Source organism: Dipodomys ordii, unplaced genomic scaffold (genome assembly GCF_000151885.1).
Source record: "Dipodomys ordii isolate 6190 unplaced genomic scaffold, Dord_2.0 Scaffold27, whole genome shotgun sequence".
In the NCBI taxonomy this organism is placed as follows: Eukaryota; Metazoa; Chordata; class Mammalia; order Rodentia; family Heteromyidae; genus Dipodomys; species Dipodomys ordii.
Window position 1 is genome coordinate 16324136 of NW_012267243.1, and position 24981 is coordinate 16349116.

Here is a 24981-nt window from a genome sequence, read left to right on the forward strand (position 1 = left end):
AAGGTCCTTCTCCAAATGCTCCACCCCACAATACATGTTCATGAAAACTAAGGGGAGGTTATGAAATCCAAGCAATCTCAAGTGATGTTGCAATCAACAACAGGGAGTATAGACATGGCCATCACATGCTTTTAAAGTTTCAGCTAGGAATATGGCTTCAATGTCCTTTACAAAGATTTAGAACAGCACTGAGTTTCCGTGCATTCTGAAGAGACAGACTTCCGAAGGGGGCATAATGTTTGACACCTTTCATCTGATAGAGATTAATGTTCAGAATATATATATATATATATATATATATACATAAAACTCAAAATAAAAACTGTGAGCAAATAATCCAGTCAATAAACAGATGAATTAACTAAATGGATGGTTCTCAAAAGAAGTACAAATGATGAATAAACACATGACAATGTGTCCAATGTCTTTAGCCAAAATTTTAAAAATGAAATAAAAATCAAAGATATATTCCATCTACTCTAATCAATGGTGGCTCATTCTCATAATGCTGACTACTTCAACAGTAGAGATCAGAAGGACTGTAGTTAAGGGCTATACCAGGAAAATAATTCAAGCAGGACAGCCTGCGTGTCACTCCTGATCTCATGCAACTGCCGGGTACTTGCCAACAGCACTTTGGACCCAAAGGGACTCTGAGAAGGAGAAAGGGTTTTGACATTGGAAAGAAACTATTATCTCATTGGATAGGTTTTCTGACCAGTTGAACATGGATGCTGGTTTTAGACAGCCTTTTTAGAAGTGTTTTGTTTCTTTTTTCCAAAAAAATAGTTAAAAATAATTCCCTAACTATGACCCAGCAATCCCACTTTTGGGCATTTACCCAAATGTTTACAAACAAGACCACACTAAAGCTACCAGCACAACTATGTTTATTGCAGCATTATTTACTATAGCTAAGATATGGAACCAACCCAGATGCCCCTGTAGATGAATGGATCAAGAAAATGTGGTATATATACACATTGCCCCATTTGTTAGGAAACGGAAAGACTTGGAAAAAATTATATTAAGTGAAGCAAGCCAGGCCCAAAGAAACATAGGTCCCATGGTTTCCCTTATTTACAATATCTAGTATATGTCTGAGTCAAGCAGAAAAGGTCAGATAAGGTGATGTTAGGAAAATGAACCCTAAGATATGTATTCAAATGTTTTTTCTCTCATGCGATTGTTTCGCATTTATAAGATTATTTCTTTGTTGCTTTGCATGTCCCTCCCCCACAGTATAACCCCTGCTTTCACTGTATTTGATGTCGGTATAATTTGTGGAGGGGAAGGGGAAAAACAAGTCATTTAAATAAGGATACAGGTGGACCCGTTGCAACATGAGATGTACAAGTTGTTATGTCGAAAATGAACTTTACAACCTTGGTGGGGCGGGTGGGGAGGATTGGGTGGGAGGGTGGAGGGAGGCTGGGAAGGGATGTGAAGGGTAAACAAAGGAGGAGGCTGCAATGCTTGATAAGAAATGTACTCATTATCTTGCCCGTGTAATTGTAACCCCTCTGTACAGTATTTTCACAATAAAAAATAAATAAAAATTAAAAAAAATAATTCCCTAAGAAAAACCACCAACATTTACACAACTAGGTGGTTTTTTCAATTTTGTTATTGTTTTCTTCAACCAAAGGCAGAAAGTAGTTACTCAGAGAGATTTTTCTTGTTGGGTAGGAGGAACTGAGGTTCTATATAGTCATTGACTTTCAACTCCAAATCTGCTCTCTGTGAGAGATGGGAAAACCTGCTCCCAACTTCCAAACTTAAGCAATGGACATGAAAGGCTGCAGGCAAATGTTGAAAATGTCAACAACTTGAAGGGGGAAACTTGATTTGTACTCACGTGATTGCTTTTGAGAGATACCATAAGCCACTCACTGATGTGTTCAGAAGGAAATGCACACCCACTAGAAAACTGAGAGCAGAGTTAAGATGAAATAAAAGGCACCATTCGGGTTTGAAATCTGAGTCCGAATCCCAGGTGCGAACAACACCTGGTGTTAGTCATTGCAACTCTCTGAGCCTATGGCTTGCCTGCTTGCCTGCTTGCCTGCCTGCCTGCCTGCCTGCCTTTCCTTCCTTCCTTCCTTCTTTCCTCCCTCCCTTCCTTCCATTCTTCCTTCCTTCCTTTCTCTGTCTTTATTCCTTTCTTCCTTCCATTCTTTCTCTTTCTTCCTTTTCTCTCTTTCTCACTTTCTTCCTGCTTTCTTGCTTTTTCTTTCTTCCTTTCTGCTTGCTGGCTTTGTTTGTATATATTTATATAATATATACATAGAGAGAGAGAAATGCACACATGTGTGTATGTATAGAGAGAGAGAGAGAGAGAGAAATACATTGCTGGGAATCAAACCCAGAAGCTCATTCTTGTCATTCACATCATCTGCAAGATGGAGTTGTTATGAGGTTGAAACAAGAAAAACATAGGAGGCACAACTAGAATGTAGTAATTACCCTTTAATAACGGTCTTTACTAGTCATCTTTTAAACTTGAATATGAACAATGTTGGAGGCCCAGTTATAGAGATGAAATCCAGGTCATATGCTAGGTCATATGTTCACATGTTGTATGCAATGTCAAATCTATGCCTCACTGTTAACAGGACCAAAGACACTTACTAGTTTTAAAAAAAAGCGAATCAAAATAAACATTAATATTGTCATGAAACCCAGATAAATGTTCTAGAAAGTCTAAACTATAATATATACAAGGATAATCTCTAAGAATACTGGAATTACTTAATTAGATTGTCACTGAAAAACAAAACATCTAACATGTTTAGTAATGATTTCAAAATGGCTTCTGGGCCCAAACATTAAGAAACTATGTCTTAGGCTAATACTAACATCTAGTTATGCAATGCTAAGTGTGTGAAGAGAAGTGAGAAATAAATATTCATGGAATAACTGACATTGTATGTGTTAGTAAATAATTTGTTCCTTAACGTAATGCCCTGACAAAGCTTTCTGTAAAGGCGGTGGGCCTTTTTTGTATGTGTAAATGTGAATCTTCTAGAATTCCATCTAGTTCCCTGCGGTCATCTTTGGTCACGTGGAAATCCTGAAGGTAGACAGAGATGTCAGTGTAAACCAAAGTCACAGCCTCAGACAATCCTCAACTTGAGACCTGAGCCTCACGTGTACTAGATGTACAAACTTGCTCAATTACTGATCTAAGTCTTTACTTCATCTATCAGTGTGAATAAAAAGAATCTAGACTCAGTATTGGCAAGGTAATTGAGATAGTGTCTATAAACACCTTCTCCACCCTTACCAAAGAAGCATCAGGTGGAGCCTGGTGCACAAAATTCTTGCATTTGGCTTTTCACATAGCATCCAATACTCATAATCCATATCAAGCCTACCAGAAACCTCAACTTCCAGACCCAGAAACATAACTCTATTAGTATACAGAGAAGTGAAAGAAAAAGAGAAACACTATATCCTTGCTTCTTTATTCCCGAGACACGGAAAGGGATTATAAAAATTAGGATAATGAGAGACCAAAACTGCGTGTCAACAATGCATGTTTCTGTTTCTCTGAATATCAGCATTGCTTATTTCTACAAATTTGGAAATCTAAAAAACCCATAAACCATCTATAGAATGGTCATCTGATAGAGACATTTAGGTGCCTGGAGAAAAACAGAGCACAAAAAATTAATTAACTTCAGTAACACATGGATAAAATAACACTGCCTGTGTCTTAATAAGCTAGAAGGTGATCACAAGTTATTACTGATCAGCAGCATGTATAATGATGTGTGGATTTTTACAAGTCTGACCTTTTCTAGAAAGAAGTAAGATTTGACCAAGTCTGTGGTATTCTCATGCTAGGCAATAGAAGAGGATATGAACAAATAGCCTAGGGGTAAAACTACTGAAGTTGGAAATCAACTTCGAGTCTCTGGAACCTGGACTGCAGCAGAGCTGAAAGAGAAAAGGTAAGGAAGGATGGAGGCACAGGGGAGAATGAGAGGGATCTGCCCTGTTACGTTGCCCAGGACCCTGCAATAAAGTGCAGAGAGTCCAGGATATTGCTGGTTCCTTCCTGCACTTAACTGGCTCTCATTAATTATCCCCATGTAAACAATAGTCTAGGACTCAAAGAAGAAAAGACTAGTAAGACTTGGTCTCCTTTAAGGTAGTCATGAGAAATGGAAAAAGCAATAAAATATCCCCCACCCTTCCACTTTTATACAATGAAATGCCAGGTGACAAATGCTAACTGTGAGATATGAGTAATGTCTACGTGGATTCTACAGAATAAAGAGTTCTTGCAGTGGCCGGGGAAGTTGTGTCAGGAAAGATCATATTTTGGTCTAAAGAATGATATAAGAGTTTGCACAAAGGAAGGTTGAGAGCATAAGAGGTAAAGTACTGTGAGTGAAAGTGTCGATGTAAGCCCAGGGAGACACGTGAGGGGACCCCGAAAGGTCCAGTATTACTACAGAATAAAACGATAGGTAGATAGGGAGGGAAGGAGAGAGGGAGGGAGATAGATAGGTAGATAGATAGGTAGGTAGATAGATAGATAGATAGATAGATAGATAGATAGATAGATAGATAGATAGATAGACAGACATGCATGTGTATGTATGTGTGTGCATATATGTATGTATGTATGTACACATGTATATGAGAAAGAGAATGCTGAACGATGTCTACAAGTCAATTCACAAACAAGCAGTCCACTATGTCTTTCCAAGTGTCTGCATTTAGGACAGAACTTCTCTCCAAGAACAGGAGGCGTCTAGCCAGAGTACCTATTATGTTCAAATACCTCTCAGAAACATGAGAATGCACACAGACAGGAGGGGAAAGAATAACTAGGATTCTGCCTTCAGTAGAGTAACATTCATCCTCAGCTAGAAACAGAGAGAGAATGCATTGGCATTGTGCTTTTAGTTGATTTTGGTCTTAAGTTTTGCTGTCTTAAGTGAATAGGGTGCCTTCTAATTTTCTAAAATTGCAAAGCAAATATTTAAGAAAGGGAGGTAAAACAGACCTTTTTTCCCTCTGGGCATAAGCTTATGGCTGAAAAGAGAAAAAAAAAAAAACTTCCTTCACTTCTGTATACCCACACAGATTCCTAGATTCATGCTATTGCCAGGGCTGTTGTGCTAATCGGGTTCTTTTACTAAAAGGATCAGTTCTACATAATAACCTGTGAGTAATTGCACCCTGAGGAGTTCTGTTTCAGATTTGGCCTCTCAGAGACTCAGGATGAAAGCTGTTCTCAGTTCTTAGCAGACTCTGATTACTGAGAACAAGCAACCTTGTTGAGAAAGTGGAGGGAGGTATGGAGGCACCAAACTGCATGCACTGGATTCCTCTCTCTCTCTTTTCTTTTACTATGTATGGTAAAGGTGATATACAGTGGGGTTAGTTACATAAGTCAGGTAATAAGTACATTTCTTTTTGAACACTGTTACTTCTTCCCTCATTTTCTTCCAGTGTTTTCCCTCCCACCCCTTCTCCCCTCAAGTTATATAGTTTATTCTCAACGTAGTGTCTAGTGAGAGTCATTGAGGAATTAGTTCACCCTTTGTCCCTCCATTTCTGTGCTTCCCCTTCTCCTACCCAAATCAGATAACCTTACAAACAAAAGGTACAGAAATGAAAAACACTGTGACAAAAGGAGAAAAAAACCCACAAAAACTAAAATAAAAACCTTTTGTTTCCATTTCTTGGAGTTCATTTTCATAAGCATCATTTTATTTTTTTAAATGTTCAGTGATAGGTACTTTTATTACATCCATATTCCACTTAAAAGAACAACAATCAGAAACAACAACAAAAAATTCTGAGAAAGAAATGTAATTTACTATCACCTATTATACATCATTCCCTGCATATAAAACCCTAACTATTCTTTTTTTAATTTTTTATTATCTTTAAGTGGTTGTACAAAGAAATTCCCATTCTACAAAACAGTATATGAACAAAAATTGTCTGATAACATTGTCACCCATCATCATAAACATCATTTTATATGATCATATGCACATAGCTATTGAGTCCTTGTGATCCTCTCCTATGAATATCCTCCTTTGGTCTCACTGTGTAAATGTTTAGAGTCCTGTTTAATTTATCATGTCTAAGTGTAATTTTTTTCTTTTACTATCCATTGGGTTTACTTTTATATTTATAGGCTCATTCTAATTATTACAAATAAGGGAAAACATGCAACCTATGTTCTTTGGGTCTGGCTTACTTTGCTTAATATAATTTTTTTCAAGGCTTTCCATTTCTGTGCAAATTGGTCAATGTCATTTTTTTCTGATGGGTGAGTAGAATTCCATTGCATATACATATCACATTTTCTTGAGCCATTCATCCACTGAGTGGCATCTGGGTTGATTCCATATCTTGGCTATGGTAAACAATGTTGCAATGAGCCTGGTTGTGCTGATGGCTTTAGTGTGGCCTGGTTTGTGGTCAGTTGGATAAATGCCCAGAATGGAATTGCTGGGTCATAGGGAAGCTCTATGTTTACTCTTTTGAGGAACCTCTACACTGCTTTTTTCCAACCTCTGTCTCTCTTTCTCTTCTTTAATCTCAAATCCTGCCCCATTGCATAGTGAAAAGAACAATAACTAAATAAGGGACATCATATAAGTGATTAGTTTGGGGTTTTTTTATTTGCCAATTCTTTTTTTTGTTTATAACATATTTATTTATTTATTTTTATTGTGAAAATACTGTACAATTACATGGGCAAGATAATGAGTACATTATGAAATCTTCCCTGAAGGTCTTTGGCAAGTAAATAGTAAACAGGCAGGACTGTGTGGCAGTTCAATGTCTAACATACAGTAAGCACTACTACAAGGTTGTAGTATGTACTACAAGGTTGTAAGCATGGTTCTCAGTGCTCTGTACAGAGGCCTTCATTTAACCATCTCTACAGTCCCATCATACTCTTGTGACATTTTATGGGTGAGAAAGCAGACAGAGAAAAGTAAAAGGCTTGGAGGTAGCAAGCGATAGCATTTAAATCTAGATAGTCTTTCATGAGAACCCTGGATGTTTAGCACCATATTTAAAAATCTACTAGCAGAAATACGCTCATGACATCTCCTATATGATGAAAATGGGCCAAATTTCCACCTCTTGAATGATAAATGTGGACTGCGGTGTCTCCCAGGTGTTTTACTGAGACTCATTTGTGTGTGTATAAAATGTTAAAGATAGAAGTGAGAGGTAAGAACAAGTGTCCATGAATGGTTTGGTTACTATTCCTCTGCTATATATTAATACTCCATCCCTAGACATGTAAACTACTGAACCAGTCCATTTTGACCTTGAACAGCAGGAAAATCCTTCTAACCAAGATCATTCCTGAATTAGAAATTCCTTACTTATATAACACACCCTGTCCTGCAGACATGCATGTACTAAGTTACAGCACTAAGTATTCCTCTGTCCTCATTTTATTTTCTGCAAATGGAATGCATATGAGCTGCAGCATAATGCCCATGAGGTTGTATGCAATTTAGTGAGGGACAATTCTGAAGTAAATGGCACAGAATTTTATTATGCAGTACTGTTTCCAGAGTCTTCAATGTGTCACATTGCCCTGCAGAGCTGGGGAATGCAGAAACAAAGGCCTCCTGTGTTGTTTCCATTTGTGAGAAGACTGAATTAATGTTGCTAAGGAAACAGAACCTAAGTTTCCTATTTACTTTCAGCTTATGTGTCACACCTCTCACAGCCTAGGTGAAACCTAATAAAGGAAGAGAGCTGCAGTTCTTTTACTAGGAGCTCTTAAAGTATATATTTCCCAGGGAAAGATAGTCCACAGAGCTTAGATTTGGGCAAATCACATCACAAATGACTCCTTTCCACTCAGATCTTAGTGTGCAGAGGGGCAAATCACAAACGATAGACCGTGTGTGTGTCTCATTGTCATTACAGGAGGACCAGGGTCGGAAATTTCGCATTGCCATTGCCAGTGGTCATAGTTGGAACCCACAGGTGTCATTTATGTTATGTGTGTGTGCTGTGTGTGCAAGCCGGCAAAAGAAGAGGAGGAGACTGCAACGAATGATACCACAGAGGAAGCCAGAATGGTAGGTAGAGCTTGAAAAGTGGGAAAAGAAGAAAGTGAGTTAGTGAAACCAGTTTTGTAATTTGCGAAGACTTTCAAGAGGAAGCTGATTAAATGACTTTGGTATTATTAAACAGCCTGCTTGAGCCAAACCAAACCAAGGGTGGAGAATGATCTGGAGGAAAGGCCGGAGTCCCATGGTGGAGGCAGCATCTGTACAAGCATGGTCTCCTTCTCCCTGGCCAGTCCGTGGCCATCTGAGAGGCAAACCATGCCGAGAGCTCATTGAGATTGTGTGTCGGTACTGCTTCCTACTCCTAATGCCTCCTCAATCTCGACATTCCACCAAGGGGTGCATGTTTTCCATCTCAGGTGAAACATTACTTCTCCAACCTCCAAACTGGACCCAATCCTCATTACATGCCCTCAGAAGGTACCCATTTCTTTTATTCTATTCTTTCTTTTTCCTTATTAGTCCACCAGATCCCTTCAGTAGGAGTGTGATTGTTTCTGCTTAGCACTGTGTTCTCAGTTCCTACATAGAGGCTAGCAGTTAGTAGGTATTTCATTGATACTGAGAAAATAAGTGGATGTATCTCAAACATGCATGAACAGAGTTAATTAAATCAATCATTTGGGAACAAAGATAGTAAGCCTGAAAGGCTGCTATGAGCCATGTCTACCTCTGGCTGAGTACCTTAGCCAGGTATAGGAACACATTTCCAGACATCACCAACATGGGGACAAGATGAAATCTGGACCTCTAAATCCAGCCTGCTTTCATACCACAACTTTATCTTCCACATACAATATCAGTTTGGCTTAATCAAGGGAGGCTTTCAAAACAATACTGAGCAACATCTTCAGAGCTTTTGGAGCACTGACTTCGGCCAAGGAACATTTGTACCTCCAAAGGTCCCAAAGATCTGGATATCTTGAATAAACAGCCCACTGAATGAAACACAGAAATCTGAGCAGCATCTGACAATTTCCTAGCAGCTTACAACAGCCAAACTTGCCAACGTGGGGAGGTTGGCTACGGTTTTCTCCTCCTCCCAAAGTTTCAAACACCCTTCTGCTGAGAGCAAATAGCCAGAAGCACGGGGAATAACAGCTGAGCTTTCCGTCTGCAACTGCAGAATTCGGAATTAGACCCAGCTCCAGGGAGAGGCAGCAGAGCATGCATTGAAGAACAATTATAGAAGCAGTTGGAGTCACATCACTTTTAACCAAAGATGGTTTTGTTCATTTAATACTATTCGGCTCATAGCATGAAAGTAAATGAGAAAAACGCGTCAATAAAGTAGGCTCTGGAGGACACACAGCATGGCCTGGAGTAAATCTATAGGGTCACTGTGATGACTACACCTTCCATCCCCAATTTCGGAGGAGAGGATTGTGGGAGACCCGGAAGCTGTTGCTACTTTCCAAGTAAAGAATTCCCTTAGAAGGAAGTAGAAAGAACACTGAATCAGAGGGACCAGCGTCAATACTGGCTTGGCTACCAAGCTCTATGAACTTGGGTGAATTATGTCTCCCAGCTTTAGGAACAAAAATAGTAACACCTGCTTATGAGAGCCACGTCCAGGACTATGCAGAGACCCCAGTGGGTGTCTGTCTCACAGACTCCAATTCTCTGTTCTATTAGATGTCCTCTCTAAATTGCCTTCCCTGGGTCTCCATTTTTCTTAACCTATATTATCATCCTAGACTGCATTATGCATCATTTATTTCTTTTTATTTCTCTCACTGTAGCATATTTATGATAGTAATGAGTTGAATCGCTGTAATTATATTTTTGTGGTCTCTAGAGAATACAAGCAAAAGATAAAATGGAATGTTTGCCACCATAATATACTAAGACCTATAAATGATCGCCACATCTCTGAAGACCTCAGGCATTTAGAAGTCTTCCTAGACTTATTTGGAATATAAAAATAATTTCTGTGTTTCTAAAAAAAGAAATACATTGAGGCTTTTACTCGAATCTACAATACAATGACAATTACATCTAATAATTACTCCAAGTTGCCCTTTAGGTCCTGAGGTAATATATGAGATGACTGCAGCCCTACTAATAAATAAATTATATGTGTATATATATATAATATAAAATTCTACCTATATACACAATATAAAGCCTTACTAATATATATAGGTACATGGCTATGGATATACACATGACATGAATTTTTAACTGGTAGCATGATTTGATGGTCACCTAAGATGTCATAAACATCAGCACATCTGGAACTTCAGATTCAGAATTCACCTTCAGACTTAGGCTTTTCATCTTTAATACCTCTTCTAGAAAGAGAAAACTATCTGTTCAACCACACAATGAGCTGTGTATGTGTTTGTTCCGTGGCACAAACAGTTTGATAAAGCCCACTCTGCCAGAGAACACAGGAAAATAAACCACCAGAGTGGTAGGAGTGGGAGTAAGGCAAATGAGACTTAAAACGTGAAGGGCTGGGGTGAGAAGGCAGCAGAGCTGACTTGCATTATGCAGGATCAAGGTCAATGCCTCATTCACTTTGGTTATGTTCCCAACTTCATCCATGAAAACTATGGTGTTAATCATAGCCTCTCCCTCAGCTCTCCCTAAGGAGGAGCCCTGATCTCCCTAAGACCAATGACACCTCCTTTGCCAAAAGGCTTCCTGAATCAGAAAAATAGAGCGAGCATTTCTTTACATGTGAATGATTCAAATTAATGTGCATGAAGCTCCACCCCTTCGGCTCCTGTTTCACTGGCTTATGCCTTTACCTTTAGGTTCAAGGTTCAAATTGCCACACTCGGTTGAAATGTATCCAGATTGTTATTTACATTGAAAACACAATTGACTTTGACAGCAGAGAGGGGAGAAAAGCAAATAAATGTAATAATACATAGTAATTTTTACTACCGTTGTCCTTCTATGTCCCTTCTCCATTTCTTCTAGTCTCTGGAAAGTGATGGTTGATTCTTGAACTCAGTGGAATGGAATGGATGCATGATCATGCAATGGACAAAAGGGATCACATGATCACCTCCTTCTGGATAAAAGGTGTTTTGTTTCTAGGCCAAACAACTTGAAAATTTGATGTTGACATCTAATAATGTATGGTAGACCAAGGAAGAAGTAGTTTAATCAAAACTAGTCTGGGACATGGCAACTTGAAGATGGTTTTCAAATAATCAAGTAGAGGTGTCAAGAAAATGGATTTATAAGTCATTTGTTCTTTTTTTATGATTCTGGTCTTTGAATTCAATGCTTGCTAGACAAACACTACCATTGTGCCATACACTTAACCTTTTTAAATTTTATTTTATTGTAAAGATGCTATACAGAAGGGTTACACCACATGAGTAAGGCAATGAGTCCATTACTTGTCAATCATTGCTACCCCTTCCCTTGTTGTTGTCCCACTATCCCTTTTCTTGCTATAGTTATTTTTCAGATAGGGTCTGGTAATATTTTTTTTCTATCACCAATCTCAGTCTGAGATCCTCCTACTTAGAGACTCCCATCTATCAGGGATCGCAGATGGCACCACCACACCTAGATCATCTGTTGAGTTGGGGTATTCCTAGCATTTTGCCCAGAGCTACCTCAGAAAAAGATATCCTCAAGATCCCTGCATCCCAAGTATCTAAGATAAGACATGAGCTAACACACCTGGCCCAAACCGTGGAGATCATTATGATGAATACATAAGCCCTTCCTCTGAAAGATTTTTTAAAAAGTTATAACTGTTATATTGTGATACACCAGGCAGGTAATCTTCCAAGTACGCTGCACACACTGCTGCAGATGCTTAAAGATTTCTTTAAGTAAGTTATTCCCATCTTCAGTTGTAGAAACAGAAGCAAGGAGAGGTTAGATGGCCTACAGAACGCACAACTAAGCAGAGTGCCTAGAACTCAGCTCCACATGGACTGGAGGTCTTCATACTTCTCTTGATGCTGGAAAGCTTGTTTTGGTTGGGGTCGAATCACCTTCTGGGAGCTTTCTCTCCTGTTTCACACCTGTGTGGCTCATCACTTTCAGTACTAACTTAGTCCTGTTGATCCAGGACTTCTATCCAAGGATAGAAGCAATAAAATGGAAAATCTGGCATGTGTATTAAAGTTCAGTGTGTATTCAAGAACACCCAGTCATATTATACTGTTTTTTAGTATTTATTTTTTAGTATTTATTTTTATTATCTTTATTTTCCACATTTTTATCATAATAGTTGTACGAGAGGTTGGTCAAAATAAATTTCTGATGATGTTGATTCTTGAACTCAGTGGAATGGAATGGATGCATGATGGACAAAAGTGATCACATGATCACCTCCTTCTGGATAAAAGGTTATCTTTCTATAAGATGATGGGAGTAAGAGGAAGGAGTTCTTCCTCAATCCCTTAAAATACCTGCCCTATTCTTGTCTGGGAATGTAGAGATGAACTGTTGTGAGTGCGGCCATCTCTCTAAACAGGAGAACAAGCTCACAGCTATGACCTACACAAAACACTATGTTGGAAATGAACTTTACAACCTTGGCAGGGGCACTTAGCTATTAAAAATACAATCACCATTTTCTTTTTTGGTCAGTCATGGGGCCTGAACTCTGGGCCTGGGCACTGTCCCTCAGCTCTTCATGTCAAGGCGAGCGCTCTACCACTTGAGCCATAGCACCACTTCCAGTTTTCTGAGTGGTTTATTGGAGATAAGATTCTCATGGCCTTTCCTGACTGGGCTGGCTTTGAACTGTGATCCTCAGATCTCAGCCTCCTGAATAGTTAGGATTACAGGCATGAGCCACTGGTGCCTGGCTTAAAATGTAATTTTAAATTACATTACCAAAGGTGTTAAGTTGTAATGTAGATAATGATAGAAAGTGAGTTAACTAACTTGAAGATGTAGATGAAAGCTTACTCAAAATTAGTATAAATAGAATATTGTAGAAAATATGGATGGGAAGTAAAAGTATAGAGGTATAATGAGAAAGCTTAAAATAGATAATTTAACATTTTTCTGAAGGAGATATTTTATTAGATTAGATATTTAAGATGTTTAGTTTTGACAAAAAATAAGAACCCTGAAATTGAGAATAATCCAATATTTCTTAAATGAGATAAAAGAGGAATAAATTCATACATAAACATCATATTTAAACCATAAAGCAAGAAGCTAAAATATTGAAAGCTAAAGTATTGAAAATATCTTAGGAGAAATTATGTGTACATATATGTATGTAGATACATATATATACATTTAACTTTATATACTATATATAAAATGCTAAGATAAAACAGCTCACAATTTAGAATTCCATGACTACTGAAACTATGTACTATTTGGTAATGAAAGTGCATTAATGTTTTCAGACTCATACTGTTCGGGTTTACCATTAACAGACTTACTGGACTTATGAGGGTGTAATGTGTAAGAAATAATTTCAATCTGGAAAACATCAGTAATTCCAAGCAACCATTGAATTGTGTAATATAATCCTAATAATTATTAACTTTAGAATCACACAATAGGATCAAACTAAATTATGCAAGGTAACATGTTAGAATGATGGTTGATTCAATTTCCAGTATTTCTAGCTTTAAAAAATATTGTTTACAGTGGAGGGAAGAGATGGTGGTGATAAACTTGATTGAGGAAAGTATGCATACTAGAATTGTAATAAAAACACGAAAAGAAGAGAAATGGAATGCAAGAATCTTTGTGTACAGACACAGTGGAACAAGGGAGCACACAAATCAGCACATCCATACTAAAATAGGAGTGTCAAATTCATCTAACCATGAAGTCAGACATATTCACAAGGCAACCATCATCTAGTGGAAGCACATTTTCAGGCTTTAGATCTAGCAGTCCCCAAATTTGGTCAGGCAAATGCCTCCATAGTCTTTCTACACCAACTCCAGCCACACAGAACAACACGATTTTACTTTACATCCGTGGCTCATGAAAAGTTCTCATATTACATTTAGCATGCAATAGCTGGAAATGCACTGTTTCAACATTATAACGCCGCACGAGGATGGCTCTACATCCTCTAGAGAGCGCAGGAGGAAGCAGAAACTCTTCCACTGGGACAGGGTTGAAATTCACTTCCTGTTGCTCATGAAAATCACTATCATATAACTCTATAGTCTTCTGTTTGACTATAGTTTGCCAGCCAAAATGATTTTATTGACCTTTCCTCTTAAAAGTTCGAATTATAAAAAGGTAAAAATTCTATCTGAAGGCAGGCAACTGGTGGCTATTCAGCAGGCTGAGATTTGGAGTGTAGTACTTCAAGGCCAGCCAGGACAGAAAAGTTTGCTAGAGTCTTATCTACAAAAGACAAGGGCTGGATATGTGGCTCAGATGGTAGGGTACCAGCCTGGCAAGCACAAGACCTTGAGTTCAAACTCTAGACCTGCCAAAAAAATTTATGTTTTAATCATGAATATGCTTTCACAGATGTGCTGTCCTAAAGCAACTTGTATGCCTCCCTTGATGACAGAGGATGAACATAAGTCCTTCCAAACAGCGCTGATGTTAGGGTAAAGTGAGATCCTCTGGGTTAGCAGAAGAATACATAAGTGAACACGATACAGTTAAGTCAGTCCACTGTGGTGCACTTCTTGAGCACAAAATTCCTTCAAAGGCTCTAAGCCACAAGCACATAATGATCAGAGTATGCTGATCATCATAAAGGTATTCTATCCAAATACTTGGATTTACCTCTATCGGGTTTTTTGGGTTTTTATTTAAATTTTAATTTTACTGGCAAGGTGATATACATAGGGGTTACACCTACATAAGTAAGGTAGGGAGTACATTTCTTGTTGAACTTGTTACCCCTTCCCTCATTCTCTCCCACTTTCCCTTCCCCCTCAACTCCATCCCCAAGCTGTACAGATCATTTTCAACATATTGTCTTGTGACTATCACTGTTGCATTGGTTCCCCCTTTGTCCTTTGTTTTACCATTATTTTGTTCCTCATCCCTTCCCTAATTCTGATATATATATATATATATATATATATATATATGTCTATCTTTAAAGCCATTTACTTTTTTAAAAAAAAGGCTATTCAAGAAGGGACAGTCATTTTAAGATTAGATGCATAGATTCCCATAAAGCAATTCATATTATTTTAAGAAACATAACACTAAAATGTTTGACACAGTTACTGGACTCAGAAGATTACAGTAGATGAGAGGGAAATCAACTCTATGCAAGAAATGACACCCTGATAAAATAGGAGAAGATGTTATTGTCTCTAATAGACCATCGTAAGAAACTTGGGTATGTGAAAGGGCATTGTGGGTGAGAACAAGGCACAGCAGGCAATGGGAGTATCGGTTATATGTTTGGAGGGTCTTTACCAGCCCAGATGCACCTAGAACCTGTAATTCTTGAGATAACTGTACCACTGCTCTGCAAGGGAAAATCTCATGTCATCGTATATGCTTTGAGTTGGTTGATACATAGAACTAAAGAATGATATGCAATCGGAAGTCAGCAGATAATTCTGTTTGCGAATTTAAATAAGTATTATTTAGCACCTGCATCTTAAATATTCAGGGTTTCTTAAGAGTTTTCTTGAGAAAGCCAAGCAAAGGGAGGGAAAGTAACTTCCCAAAGGAACTCTACCAAAAGAGTTTTCATCATCATAATCATGAATTGGAAGCACTGTTACTTACCTTCTTACACAAGTCAAAAGCCAATTCACTTTACAACAGAACGAAATGCTTTCAGATGGCCCTGAGGGCTCACTAGCAATCCTAGCTAATGGGGCACCTGAGACATGCAAAATGGAAGTTCTGAAGCCAACCTAGGCAGAAAAGCCTGTGATTGTGCATCCAAAATAACCAGCAAAAAGCAGGGCTGAGGGCATGACTCAAGTAGTAGAGACCCCTACTAAGCAAGTAAGCTGACCCACTCTGGGATGTTTTCAACAATACTTTTCTCCACCCCATAAAGTATATATTCCTATAATTCAGTTGATTTTAGACTCTTGTTCAATGCCTGTCAACAGTCTCTGGCTCTGTTATGAGGAAAACAATGATTCCCTTTGTTCAAGATTCTAGTTAGTAAATTAGTAAAATTTCCTTCTTATCTCTTGTATTTAAATAATCACTTTATTTCTGATTTCTTCTTGCCCCTTATATCCAATGTTATACTTAATTCTGTTATAAGTGACTTGTACTTTTTGATTCTCATAGACAAAATGGACCTAACCTATACCTCTGTGAACTGAGTAAATCATCCTCTTCAAATGAAAGGTGTGTCAATATTTACTGGTGTCATTAAACACTCTCCAGCTGGTGCATAGTTACTTTCTGAATGATGCACACGACTCAATACAGGCTGGACTACTCAGAATCCACCCTCTTCGTGACCTTGTGATATTAGCTGTTTTTGTAGAAAGGGGACCTGGAAAAGTTTCCTCTTTGCAAGTATTAAAGCAGAACAGAACTTTAATATCATAGCCTGTTTCCTCACATCTTTAATCCTAGCTACTCAAAAGATTGAGCCCTGAAATATTGTGACTCAAAGTAAGCCCTGGAAGAAAAGTCCAAGAGACTCTCTCTCTCTAATTAACCAGCTGGGCTGGAGGCATGCTCAAGGGCTAGAAAAAAAAGATTTTCATTATCATACCAGTTGAAATTGAACTGTTTGGGAAATTTACTTTGTTTTCTGAGTTCTTGGACGGTCAGACTTGAGGATGAGTCATTCATTTTGAGGTTAGCCTGGTGAGTATCAGGGGCTTAGTTCAAATCAGTGGCCTCCTGTGACAGAAATAGCCTAACAATCAGACAGAAATAGCCTGAATCAATTAACACATACCAACTCTTCTATTTAGCCTCTGTAGACTACATCCCCCTGCCTCATTCTTGGATGATTCCTCTTTACCTAGTAGAGAATAAAAGCCAGGAACTGAAAATACCCCTTGTGCCATGGTACCTCGCATTGCCTGTTTCAATCAGGGGCAACTATTTTACCTCCAAGCCTGTCCAATGTGGAAGCAGTGCTTTCCTAGTTGTCTAGGTATTTTTTCATCTTTTCGTTCCTAGGAAAATATGCTTTATCATCATCTTTACAAAATTAATTCAATAATTTTTCAAGTTCAAGTCACACACATGTTGTCATCCATCAGTATATTCACAATCAACGTGGCTCCCTTGAAAAAAGTCAGATACACGTAAACAGTATATAAAACAGTGGGGCAGAGGGAGTATGTGCATTGTGAAATGTAATTCAAGATAGGAAAGTATAGAAACACAGATCAAACACAAACTGTACCAAAAGGAGAAACAAATTACTTCAAACCAATGGCAGGAAGAACTTCTCAAAAGGAATGGAATTTTAACCCAAGCAGATAAGATTTGAACCCAGGGAGACAGACTTAAAAAGCTCATCATGAGATTGTACCAACAGAAGCTACCAGCTACAAATGTGATGGTGTGTGTGTTTGTGTGTGTGTGTGTATGTGTGTGTGTGTGTAGATCAGGGAAAAATGAGGTGTGGGAAACAGCAGCCAGAAATTCAGAGATAAACAATGTATTAATGAGTAACTATTAATATAAACACAGAACTACTCTCTTCTTTGCTTTAAGCCTTATACTCCCTCATAAGCCACAGTATTAGTAAAAAGCGGGGAAAAAGAAAAAAAGAAAAGGAGCAGTTAGTTCCCCCTTTGACCTTGCTTGCTGGCCAAAATAATTAGTGTGTTCTGGAAATTGAAATGGATATTTTACAGAATGACATTTATCCTGAGCACACACACATGTTGGGAGAAGGCTTCTCTTGGCACAAAATGTGTTTAAATGTTTTAATGCTCTCAAGGGTGGATACCTGTCTTAATGGGAGCATGTGGCAAAATCCATCCTTTCTTTGAAGGGATGCTCAGAGTACAATGACCAAAGTTTAATGAGCAGGCCAGTCTTAAATTCTCTTAGCCCAATTGATAAAAATGTAACAACAGGAATGATTAAATGTACCAATATGAGTACAAAGGGAAACTCTTGCCCTAAAGCGACTATGAGCCAACCCTCAATCCATTGTTTTCACCATAATTACTCCTGGTATTAAACACACCTTGCACCTGCTATCAGATGTGTCTGTGTTGTTTGCTATCTTTCTGTCTTTCTTTCACCTTGCTTTACTAATAAACTTTCTTGGTCATCACTCCAATGTGTCCTCAAATTCTTTTCTATGACAACATCAAGAACTAGGTATCCAAGGGCTAGGCAGAGGCCACCTCGCGTTTAAAGACCTTCTCCCTGGAGCACCATCAGCCACCCATCCAGTAGTGTGTGTGTGTGTGTGTGTGTGTGTGTGTGTGTGTGTGTGTGTGTATGCGGGGGGAGGGGGGACAGAAACAGAGAGCAGAGAAAGGAAGAGAGAGACAGACAGAGCAGGATCTGAAGAGAAACTTAACTAAGGCATAATTAAAGTAAAAAGTTAATAATTTGAGCATTTTGCAACACTAAAAGAAAGGAAGGCTACTAGTATGTGTTAGAATAGTGTTCTAGCCCTTTTCCCTTTGAGACTACTGCTATCTTCACAGCTGTCCAATTTATAATGGTTTTTAAATGACAAACTAAGAAATGCAGGCCTTGTTCATTAAAATATAAAGAAATAAAATGTACCATCTGGTTTGTATTTTAAACTGGAGTTGAGAAACTATCTCTTCAAAAGGTTTATCCAATTGCAAGATTATTAGAAATAGACTATAGAGTCAGAGAATGATGCTCCAGCTCATCATTATTAAGAATACTACCAAGGATATAATGGTGACGTTTTCAAACTAATCATAATCTCAAAGAATGTCTACTGGAAATTCTTAGAAAATATCACTTTGTATGGTATATATAGTTGGCAAAGAAACAAAAAGTTTTATCATCTGCTTTTGTAAATTTTACAGCTGAATTTAAAAATGTATTAGAATACAAATAACACTGTGGAACTAGAAAGACATGCAAATAGTAAAAGTAGAGACTAAAGTAACACAGAGAAAAAGAGCTGTACCTTGACTAGGTTTTAATTAGCTAGGCAATTATCAAACTATACATTACTAGGTGTATAAGAGCAAGGGCCAGCATGTTTTTGTAAAGAGTCAGAGAGTAAATAATTTATGCTATGTGGGATATCTGATATGCCATACCTCTGTTATAGCAAAGAAGCAGCCACTGAAAAAATACAAGGACAGACATGGTTGCTTCTCAATAAAACATTTCAAAAGCATTCCATTTGCATTCAGTGCAAACTACAAAGAGTGGTTAACGTGTGATGAGACAAGGTAGTTACATAATCTTGTGGTAAGGACTCAGGTGAGGCCCAGCTACATAACAATACGGCAGAGAAGCAGAAAAGAAAACAGCTATGTGCAGAAGAGGCCAAGCACATGGGGTTGTCTGGATGTACAATTAGCTACCTAGAAAGAACTAACTTGCTAGCTTGCATTAATCCCTTCCATGGCCAGCAATCCCACTGATTTAGCTACTGTGACTGGCTTCACCTCTTTTTTTTTATTATTGTGAAAATACCGTACAGAGGGGTTACAATTATGTGGGCAAGGTAATGAGTACATTTCTTTTTTTTTTATGAGTACATTTCTTATCAAGCATTGTTGCCTCCTCCTTTGTTTCCCCTTCCCATCCCTTCCCATCTCCCCCCCCCAGCCCCCGCTCTTGTACATCTCATTGTTGCAATGGATCCACCTGTATCCCTATTTAAACAATTTGTTTTTTCCCTTCCCCTCCACAAATTATACCAACATCAAATTCAGTGAAAACAGGGGTTATATTGTGGGGGAGAGACATATAAACCAACAAAGAAATATCTTATAAATATATTAGAAATAATAGCAAGAAAGAAAAAAACATTTGAGGCGCACCACTTCAACACCACACATTGAATTCCAATCCCAGCACGTGAGCTTTTGGGGGACAAATCACATCCAAAGCACATCATAGTTCAACTGACAACAGAAAACAAAGTAGAAAGAAAACAATGTCCAAGTCCTTGAGACTATATGAAAGGAATTGTAAAGCAATGAAAGGCTAGTCATCAGAAATTTCTGCTGACTTTAAACAGAGCTTTTAAACTTACAACATGTGATTCAATTACATAAAGAAGAAAACAGCTGAGTCACACAGAAAATGCTAATGAAGCCATGAGATACTTCAATATGCCTCAAATAATTCCATCCATGTTAAAAAAGCTAAACAGATTGAAATTGCTAAGATGGGTGTTAAAAAGCAGCAAAATGTTATAGTGACACATGGATCATCAGTGATGTAGAGCTGCCACAATATTTAAAATTAAACCAAAAATAATTTACCTAAGAATGAGGCAAATCTGGGCATTCCTGGGTCCCAAACTGATGCAATTTGTAGTTGTCCCTCTAGGAAATGTGATGCAAATTTGGAATATAGAATGAGGTATAATAACCGTGGATATTTAAGACGAGAAAATAAATTATGAGAAATGACCATTTTTAAAATGTAAGAAAAATAGTCAACAATCCAATTAATATATGGGTTAATGAGCTAAAGAGAGATTTCTCAGAAGTAAAAATGGTCAACAGACACATGAAGAAACATTGTGTTGTGTTAATTTGCATTTCCTTTATGCCAAAAATGTTCAACCTTTCTTCATTCAACCACTCTGGAAGGCAATATGAAGGTTCCTCAGAAAACTAAACATAAAACTACCCTAGAAGCTAGGTATCGCTCTCTTGGTCATTTATCCAAAAGATTACACACTAGGATACCGTAAAGCCACCAGTACAACCATGTTCATTATAGCATCATTCACCATAGCCAAGGTATGGAATCGGCCCTCAAGAAAATATGGTATATATAAACAGTGGAATTTTACCTCACCCATTAGAAAGAATGGTATTGCATCATTTGCAAAGAAACGGAAGGACTTGGGGGAAAATATGTGAAGTGAAGTAAGTCAGGACCAGAGAAACAAAGGTGGCTTGCTTGCTCTCCTAAGTAGAAGCTAGAGTTAGTTTATAAACAAATAAATAACTACTTTGGCAGTTATACAAGTACACACAAATGTATTAAGAGAAATATGGTAGATTTGGGGGAGAATTCAGTGTCATTCCTTAGAAGGGCTACATCAAATGTCAACAAAATAAACATCAGATGAAGAGAAGAAGGGGGAGAAAATGCACTCAAAAATTCAATGTGTATCCTACATAATTAAGAAACATGAGGGAAGAAGGGTTGGAGGTGGAGTAGGATACTCAAAGGAATGATATTTACCTAGATGCAGTATATTCATAAACTACTTTGTTGAATAGCAACTCCTTTGTACAACTACTTAAAGATAATAAAAAAATAACTAGAATAAATAAAAAATATAAAGCTGACAAATAAATACAACAATCCAGAAAACTACTTTTATTAGCTACTTCACATGACACATTTATACTAGACACATTTATACTAGATTTGATTGCTGCGTATTCTTCGATCATCCTTTCACATGATGGAGTTTGTACTATCTTATAGAGAAAGATTAGAAAAGGATTTGTATTAGTGAGAAGCCTTAAAACTGAAATTTCAATTGCTACAAGTAAATCTGTCTCTGTCCATGAATAAAATGTTTCTCAACAATGTTTATCATACTTTCAAAGAAACCTGAAGAACGATCTCAGAGCTGATGCAGTTAGAAGTCCCAGAACTATGCCAAACCAACCAAGAAGTTAGAAGAATTGGTCTTCTGCATGAATATGCAAATAAAATGTTGAACTATGATGGGTCTTGATTGGTATTTCTGCACAATGAGTGACATAGGATAAAGTTTATAGCTAAATGAGTTCCTTCAGTAAGGATAAATAAAAATTCTAATTGGTAAGAAGGCATGATGTTATATGTGTACAGTGGCATACAGTGTAACATAAAGTCTGCTGTGTTTTACAGTCTGAGGCTCTTGGATTCACTAATGTTCAAATAGTTTATTTTGTTCCTTATTATGGTCAAGATTAACACCCAAACAAAGCATTCATGACAAATAACAAGTGCTGGGTCAGGGGCTCCGTTGGCTCTCGTTAGGACTAGTAAGGGTCTGATCAGGGTCCTAGCCTGAGGATAGTGTACAAAAGCAAGCAGGAGCAGAAGGAGTCAGAGAATCGCCTGAAACTAAAGTCTATTAGGGATATAATTGAGAATCCTAATTCCAGGGCAGGAGCAAGCAGGGCAAGAATGAGTCATACAGAACTTGGAGGACTTCCAGGAATGGGACCAGAGGCCAAATGCTGTCCTGATTAAAGTCTGTCTAGCTCCCTCCTGCCTGCCGTGACTCTTGAGCAAGCCCCATCATCCACTATATCAGAAGCAGATGAAAAGATTTCACCTGTTTAAGCAGAATCATTGCCAGGTTAAAGTGCTCTAGATAGGGGAAAATAGTTACTCTGGACCCTTCCGCAAAAACCAGCACGTGGAGTTTACAAGGAGACAAAGTCTCTGAAAGTGGGTGGAACATTTACCTCTATTGACTTCTAAGGGTATCTGAAACATTCTAAATCATCAGTTATATTTAAATTAATTCATAAAAGCAATAAATCTGTCAAGTGGGTGGCATTATCAATTTCATTGTGCGGATGAAACAACTGCAATGCAGAGAGGCTACATTATATGTCCCCAAAGCCAGGATTTGAACCACAGACCTGATTTTAGAATGCGTGTCTCAACTCCCATATTATAACTGTATGTCAGGTGAGAACTAGAATGGCTTTCCATACCAAGTGGAAGGTGAGCTAAGTGCTCTTTTCTGACATTCTATGTGTCTCAGATTGTACTGGATATTAGCTTTTGCTGATGTGGGGTCACTTTATATTTGGCTAATTCAGTCTTTTCTATTGACAAAACTGAATGTTTGTTCCTATTGAACAATGCATTTGTGGGTGCCACAACAATGCATGACTGCAAAAGAGTTCATTTGTGAAATGACGCATCCTTTTGGCCATAAAAATATTATATAAAAGTTAAAATGTATTCTGATTTTTTTTCTTTCCTGGAGAGTTCTGCCGTCATAGAACAGTGCTTTGGGCTGGAGACATAGCTCAGTGGTGCAACACTGCTCTGGCATGTGCAAGGCTCTGAGTCCAACCTCCACGATCATGAGAAGAAAATGCTTACTTGCAGCAGTAGGCAAGAGTTAGAGAATCTAGCTGTACTAGCTCAGCCTCCAGTAGAAAGGCTTGGTCAACCTCAGCCAGATGCCACACAACCTTCTCTTCATTCCATGGCAGTTGCTTCAAAGTCATGAGCAAGACAGAGAGCATTAGGAGCAGAATCTGGTGACATGTACAGTGGACACACCTAACTGAGAGCACACCCAAAAGGAAGGAAAATGACTCGCAGGAGTCCAGAGTCCATAATTATGCTGTTAAGGAAATCTTCAGAAGCAGGTGTCTTAAGTATTAGGGCATATTTCTTAACACACAAAAAAATTGCATTTCAAATGAAGTGCAGGAACACTGTTGCTCTGAGGTTACCAGAGAAATCTTAGGAAATACAATACAGGATTTGTCCCCAGGGTAAAGAGCAAGGGTGTATGCTGGTTTAGATGCGGAATGTCTTGGAAAGGTCCATGTGTTAAGGCTTTGTCCTCTGCATGTAGTTACCAGGAGGTGGCCAAACTTTTAAGAGGTGGGGCCTAAGAAGATTTTAGGTCATTCAAGGTTATATCCTCAAAGGGGAGTGTGGGTTGGCAATCTCTGCTCTCTCTTTGCTTCCTGGATGTCATAAAATGTACAGCTCTCTCCAACTCCTTCTCCCACCAAGACATACTTCCTGGCCACTGGTCCCTAGCAACATGTCTTACTAATCACAAAATTATAAACCAGAATAAACCTTGAGTCTTTTAAACTGGATGCCATCGAGTATTTTGTTACAATAATACAAAGCTAATACACAATGGTAATGATTGTGCAATGACCAAGTATCACAGATTGTGCCAGATATTTTATCACTCTGATCTAATTCTCACTCCGATTATAAATGGCAGAATTACAATTTGAACTCAGTTCCTTAGGATTCCAAATCCATTGCTTTTTCTACTACATTAAGCTGCTCAATACACTAAGCAATATCTTGCCTTTAAGAAAGCACTTGTATTTTTCTTCCTAGATGCTAACATTATATCAGATGTCAGATGTGGTTGTTATATGACATTGCACAGCTAAATTGATTTATGGAAGTGCTAAAGAATAAGCATTTAATGGGTCTGGTAGTAATTGCTTATGGTATCAAAGCTGTGAATGTGCACGAATTTTCAAGAATAAAACCATGGGAAATTTTCAATCCAAAAATTATGGTAATAACACTTAACTCTTACCAAGTCTACCATGAAAATGGACATGTGAGTTTTTGTAGTCTGAATGCTTCTGAAGTCCAGACACATAAGTTTCTAAGTATGTAATCACAGGGTGCAACAAGAAAATATGACATCAGAAATGACTCTTGGCCAGAAAGGCCACCATACAAGGTAGAAACCTGTGATGAAAGGGGGAGCTGACTATTAAATCTCTCAAGATAAACAAGTTAGGCACGAAGGACAGAAGATTCTAGAGACAAATAGCATTGCCCTTTGTAAAAAAAAAAAAAAAAAGCCCTAGGGTTTTAGTCTGTGGCACTTGATTAAAACAAGATAAAACTGCTATAGAAATCCATATTACATCTACAATCCATGCAAATTGTAGATTACATCTACAATCCATGTAGACAGATGTTTAACAAAAATAATCAGAGCTAACTTAAAAGTAGAACAAGTTGTTGGAGTATGTACGAAAATCTTTTTAAAGATATCATTCTAGGGCTGGGAAGGTGGCTCAGTGGTAGAGCGCTTGCCTTGCATGCCTAAGGTCCTGGGTTCGATTCCTCAGCACCACATAAGCAAAAAGAAAAAAGC

At 38.1% G+C, this 24981-nt stretch overlaps 1 long non-coding RNA gene across 1 annotated transcript in view; it reads right to left on the minus strand.

Annotated features, from left to right (window-relative positions):
- Positions 1-24981, minus strand: part of LOC105985181 — a 168168-nt gene that overhangs the window by 34180 nt on the left and 109007 nt on the right. The window lies entirely within an intron of this gene.